Here is a 6000-nt window from a genome sequence, read left to right on the forward strand (position 1 = left end):
AAGACAACACCACAATCCAATCAACAAGGCATAATTTAACATCATGAAGAAAATTAACTATTAAATAAAACATATGAATCAAATTAACTATTAATGATGATAGTTATTTATTCATATTAACTATTTAATTAGTAACATATGAATTAACTATTAAATTAAACATATGAATTTTTTTAAGTTATTAAGAGAGTTAAATTTTAACTTATTAATTCATATGAACTATTAATTTGGGTTAGGCCAAAATTCACCCAAGAACTAAAGAACTCAACACAAGCACATAGTAGACCAAAATAGATAGAGTATGATCATAATGACGATATTCATTCAATAACTGGATGAGAGTACACTAGGAGTGCCTGAATATAAAGGCTTCAACAGAGCTTCTAGAATGCATAGAAGTTAGCATCATGATATGTCATACAACTAGGCACATGTCCACCAAATATGCGTTATCCTCCATTAAGCACGGGATTAAGTGTGATGATGTGACGATAAGCCTACAATGGTGTAGCACACAAATCAGTGGTGTAGACAACATGTGCTAAATGAGGAGTGCGGATAAATGTGTTGTCAACATGACAACTTAGTGAATGATGCATACTAGTGTGTTGTAGACACCATGTGCATAATTAGAGTTGCGTAACTCAATGAGAGTACACAAACTCCTAAGTGTCTCACCTAAAATAATAAAAAAATAATGCAAAATAATTAAATAATGCATTAACCTAAGTAAAACTTAAGTAAGTGTAATAAGTAAATACTTATTTACGCCAACACCCCCCCTTACGTGCAACTTAGGGGAATGCCCTTAATCTTACAAAATCTAGGATGAAATGCAATATGGGTCCCAACTACTAGGCCATGTTAGGTACCCATGTACATAATGATATGCAATCTCCCATAAAGTGGGGAAAGAGGGAAAACCGCATGGGAAAAACCCTCCCCCAAAAAGAGAAATAATTAGGGATGCATGGATGGAAGGAGTAATAAAGACCCCCCCATTATGACATACATCCAGTATATACATAAGAGAATGATGAGAAGAGGAAGAGAGACAGGATGGGCTCCCCCCCCCAAAGAATAATTCTGAACAGTGACTGCTCCGATGAAGAAGCTGATCCAAGACTGTAGAATGGTGTTGCTCCCCTTAGGAAGAAACAATGCCAAGGGTACAAATGACACACTTTCGCTATGTGTGGAAAGAATCCCATGGATAAGTGATGTCTCTGAAACCTGCTCAACTGACTGAAGAACCTTTCCCAAAGAATTGTCTATCTCTGCAACTAATGAAGAACCCTGTTGTAACTGCTGATCATAAGTATCCACAATCACTTCAAATTGTGATGATTGATCATGTCGAGAATGAAAAAGAGAGTCTGATGGAACCCTCATGACAACTGAAGAAGGTATTTTTGCATCAAGAAGAAGAGGTAGATCATGAATACTGTCTCCCAAATCTATCACTGAACCTGTATCTGGAAGATTGAATGTACCCTATTGTTCTAGACCTATCACTGTGGCAATGCATGCATGTGGACTGAACTGATGAAGTGACATCTCATTGTATCTGTCGATAGAACCCCACGTGTCTGAATCTGTTGAAGCACTATCACTGAAATTACTATCAGTTTCCACACTGTATGATGTGCGAAGAGGAGTAGAGGACAAGCTTGGTGAACTTTCCTCAAAATGTACATCCTTCTCCACAAATATCTGATGTGTCTCAAGATCTAGAAGTCTATATATCTTCACACCATCTTCATAATCAATGAAGGTGCAAGATCGAGGTGACTTGGCCTTACAGCCCCTAGAAGATCTCTTTGCCCATGTAGGACAACCGAAGACTCTGAAGTGTGTCACAATAGGTTTTCTGTCACACCATGCTTGAAAAGGAGTTTTTCCATCTAAGGCAAAATGAGGAGAACGATTAAGAATGTGAGTGGCACTAGAGATTGCTTTGACTTCTAATGATGGATCTAGAGACTTGGCATGAATCATGCAACTTGCCATAGACTTAAGAGTTTGAATCCTCAGAGCTACAATATCTATCTTATGCAGACTAAATGATGAAGGAGTCTGAAGATCAATTCCCTCATGTCTGCAAAAGTCCATAAGTCTTCTGTCCACATCCATGTTTCCATTTTCCATGTGGAGTACTTTGATGGTCTTTCTAGATTTTCGGTCTACATGAGTCTTGAAGGCTAGAAATGTGTCCAACACTTCATTCTTACTATGCAAAAAGTAGAGCCAAGTGAACATTAACAAGTCATCAACTAAGGTAAGTATGTAGCGACCCTAGTTGAATGCAAAAGGACCTGCTAATACCATGTGAACCATCTGTAGAACACCTATTGCTTTAGAAGACTTCCCTCTTTGTAACTTCCCCTTTGGATGCATATCCACTGAATCTGTTGAACATTTGCCCTTAGAAAAGTTGATTTGAGGTAGACCTTTCACCATGTGGTATGTGCAAAGTTGTTGAGGGTAGCGGTAGTCAAGATGACCATAATGCTCATGTCATAATTGCATGTTTGAATTTGATTGAGATAACAAGGCTTTTGAAGAAGACTTGGGTACAAAATGAGAGAAAGAGTACAACCTCTTGTGATCATTCACTTTCCCCACTGTAACCAAGGAATCATCTTTAAGACTATGCACTTGAACTGAGTCTAGAAGGAACTCAACTCTATGTCCATCTTTGAGGTGAGTGATTTGGTAGATTGATAGGAGATTTGAACTTAGGTTTGGAACATAGAGAACCTCTTGAAACTCTCCATTTTCCATCTCCACATTTCCTTTTCCTTCAACTTCCATTTTACTATCATTCCCAATGAAGATGTGCGGTACCTTTGAGTGATTCAATGAAGAAAAATCCTCCTTTGAAGAACCCATATGATATGAGGCACCTGATTCAAATATCCATTCATTTGAAGAGTTTGCATTAGCCATGAGTGCTTGCCCTTTACCCTTTGAATATGAAGATGATCATTTGTCCTTATAAACATTAGGCAATGGAACAATATGTTTCTTCATGATGTTGGTTAACTCATCAATCTTTTTGAGATAACACTCATGCTCTTCATGACCCGATTTCTTGCAATAAGTGCACTTCTTCTTCTCCTTATTGTTATTGTCCCCTTTCTTATTGGAATTTGAGGACTTGCCTTATTGATTGGATTGTGGTGTTCTCTTACATATACAACTATTAACTTAATTTTCTCGATCATCCAGTCAACACATTTCTTAAGACAGTTATAAAGTATTAATTCACATTAACTATTAATTCATATGAACTATTCATTCAATAATATAACATGTAAGAATTTGGCTTAGGCTAGAATTCAACCAAGAACTAAAGAACTCAACACAAGCACATAGTAGACCAAAATAGATAGAGTATGATCATAATGATGATATTCATTCAATAACTGGATGAGAGTGCACTAGGTGTACTTGAATATTAAGGCCTCAGGAGAGCTTCTAGAATGCATAGAAGTTAGCATCATGATATTTCATACAACCAGGCACATGTCCACCAGATATGGGTTATCCTCCATTAAGCATGGGATTAAGTGTGATGATGTGAGGATAAGCCTACAATGGTGTAGCATACAAATCAATGGTGTAGACAACATGTGATAAAATAATGCAAAATAATTAAATAATGCATTAACCTAAGTAAAACTTAAGTAAGTGTAATAATTAAATACTTATTTACACCAACACCCCCCCTTAAGTGCAACTGAGGGGAATGCCCTTAAGCATACAAAATCTAGGATGCAATGCAATATGGGTCCCAATTACTAGGCCATGTTAGGTACCCATGTACATAATGATATGCAATCTCCCATAAAGAGGGGAAAGAGGGAAAACCTCATGGGAAAAACCCTCCCCCAAAAAGAGAGATAAATAAGGATGCATGGATGGATGAAGTAATCAAGACCCCCCCATTATGACATACATCTAGTATATACATAAGAGAATGATGAGAAGAGGAAGAGAGATAGGATGAGCTCCCCCCCCAAAAGAAGAATGCCGAATAGTGACTGCACCAATGAAGAAGCTGATCCAAGACTCCAGAATGGTGTTCCTCCCCTTAGGAAGAAACAATGCCACATGTAAAAATGAGACGCTTCCATTGTGTGTGCAAAGAATCCCATTGATAAGTGATGTCTCTGAAACCTGCTCAACTGGCTGAAGAACCTATCCCAAAGAACTATCTATCTCTGCAACTGATGAAGAATCCTGTTGCAATTGCTGATCATAAGTATCCATAATCACTTCAACCTGTAAGGATCGATCATGTAGAGAATGAACAAGAGAGTTGGATGGAGCTCTTGTGACAACTGAAGAAGGTAATTTTACATCAAGAAGAAGAGGTAGATCATGAATACTATCCCCCAAATCTATCACTAAAGCTGTATCTATAAGACTGGATGTACCTTGTTGTTCTAGACCTATTACTATGGCAATGTATGCTTGTGGACTAAACTGATGAAGTGACCTCTCACTATATCTGTTGAAAGAACTCCACGTATCTGAATCTATTGAAGCACTATCACTGGTATCACTATCAGTTTCCACACCGTATGATGTGGGAAGAGGAGGAGAGGACAAGCTAGGAGAACTTTCCTCAAAAAGTACATCCTTCTCCAAAAAAATTTGATGTGTCTCAAGATCTAAAAGTCTATATGTCGTCACACTGTCTTCATAACCAATGAAAGTACAAGGCCAAGATGTCTATGCCTTGCATCCCCTGGAAGATCTCTTTCCCCATGCAGGACAACTGAAGACTCTGAAGTGTGTCACAATAGGTTTTCTACCACACCATGCCTCAAAAGGAGTTTTTCCATCTAAGGCTGGATGAGGAGAAAGATTAAGAATGTGAGTGGCACTAGAGATTGCTTCGACTTCGAATGATGGATCTAGAGACTTGGCATGAATCATGCAACTTGCCATAGACTTAAGGGTTCTAATCCTCAATACTGCAACATCTGTCTTATACAGACTAAATGTTGCTAGAGTCTGAAGATCAATTCCCTCATGTCTTAAAAAGTCCTTAAGTCTTCTATTCACATCCATGTTTCCATTGTCCATGCAGAGTACTTTGATGACCTTTCTAGATTTTTGTTCTACATGAGTCTTGAAGTCTAGAAACTTGTCCAACACTTCATTCTTGTTATGCAGAAAGTAGATCCAAGTGAAACTTGAAAATTCATCAACTAAGGTGAGTATGTAGCGACCCTGGCTTAATGCAAAAGGACCTTCTAATACCATGTGAACCATCAAAAGTAAGAGAATTCAATTAAGGATACAAGCTGATCTAAAATGGACAAAGTGAACTTTCAATACCATGTGAAACATCAAAATTAAGAGAATTCTCTTAAGGATACAAGCTCATCTTCAATTTTGAAAACATCCTCCTCAGACACTTTCCCATAAAGGCTTTCGAGGGTATCCCAAGCTTCCTTGGATGTAGTACATTTCTTAATTTGATACATGATCTTATCATCTACCCCCAAACATATATCACCTAGGGCTTTCCTATCCATTGCTACCCAATCTGAAATTTCACTTGTTGATACATTATCACCTATTGGTTTAGGAAGAGTACCATCTACATATTATGAAACTCCATTATACATTAAGTGATACAACATTTTGATTGACCACAAAGCATAGTTATGAGGATTTAATTTAGAAAACTTAAAGTTGCCCATAATGTAGAAAATAAAAGAACAGTGCAGAAAAGAAAGAACTCAACACAAGCATACAGTAGACCAAAATAGACAGACTATGATCAGAATGGTGATATTCATTCAACAAATAGATGAGAGTACACTAGGAGTGCCTGAATATAAAGGCCTCAGGAGAGCTTCTAGAATGCATAGAAGTCAGCATCATGATATGTCATACAACCAAGCACATGTCCACCAGATATGGGTTATCCTCCATTGAGCACGGGATTAAGTGCGATGATGTGAGGATAAGCCTATAATG

This window comes from Cupressus sempervirens, chromosome 1, assembly GCF_028749045.1.
Source record: "Cupressus sempervirens isolate cs-2001-9-10 chromosome 1, ASM2874904v1, whole genome shotgun sequence".
NCBI lineage: Eukaryota > Viridiplantae > Streptophyta > Pinopsida > Cupressales > Cupressaceae > Cupressus > Cupressus sempervirens.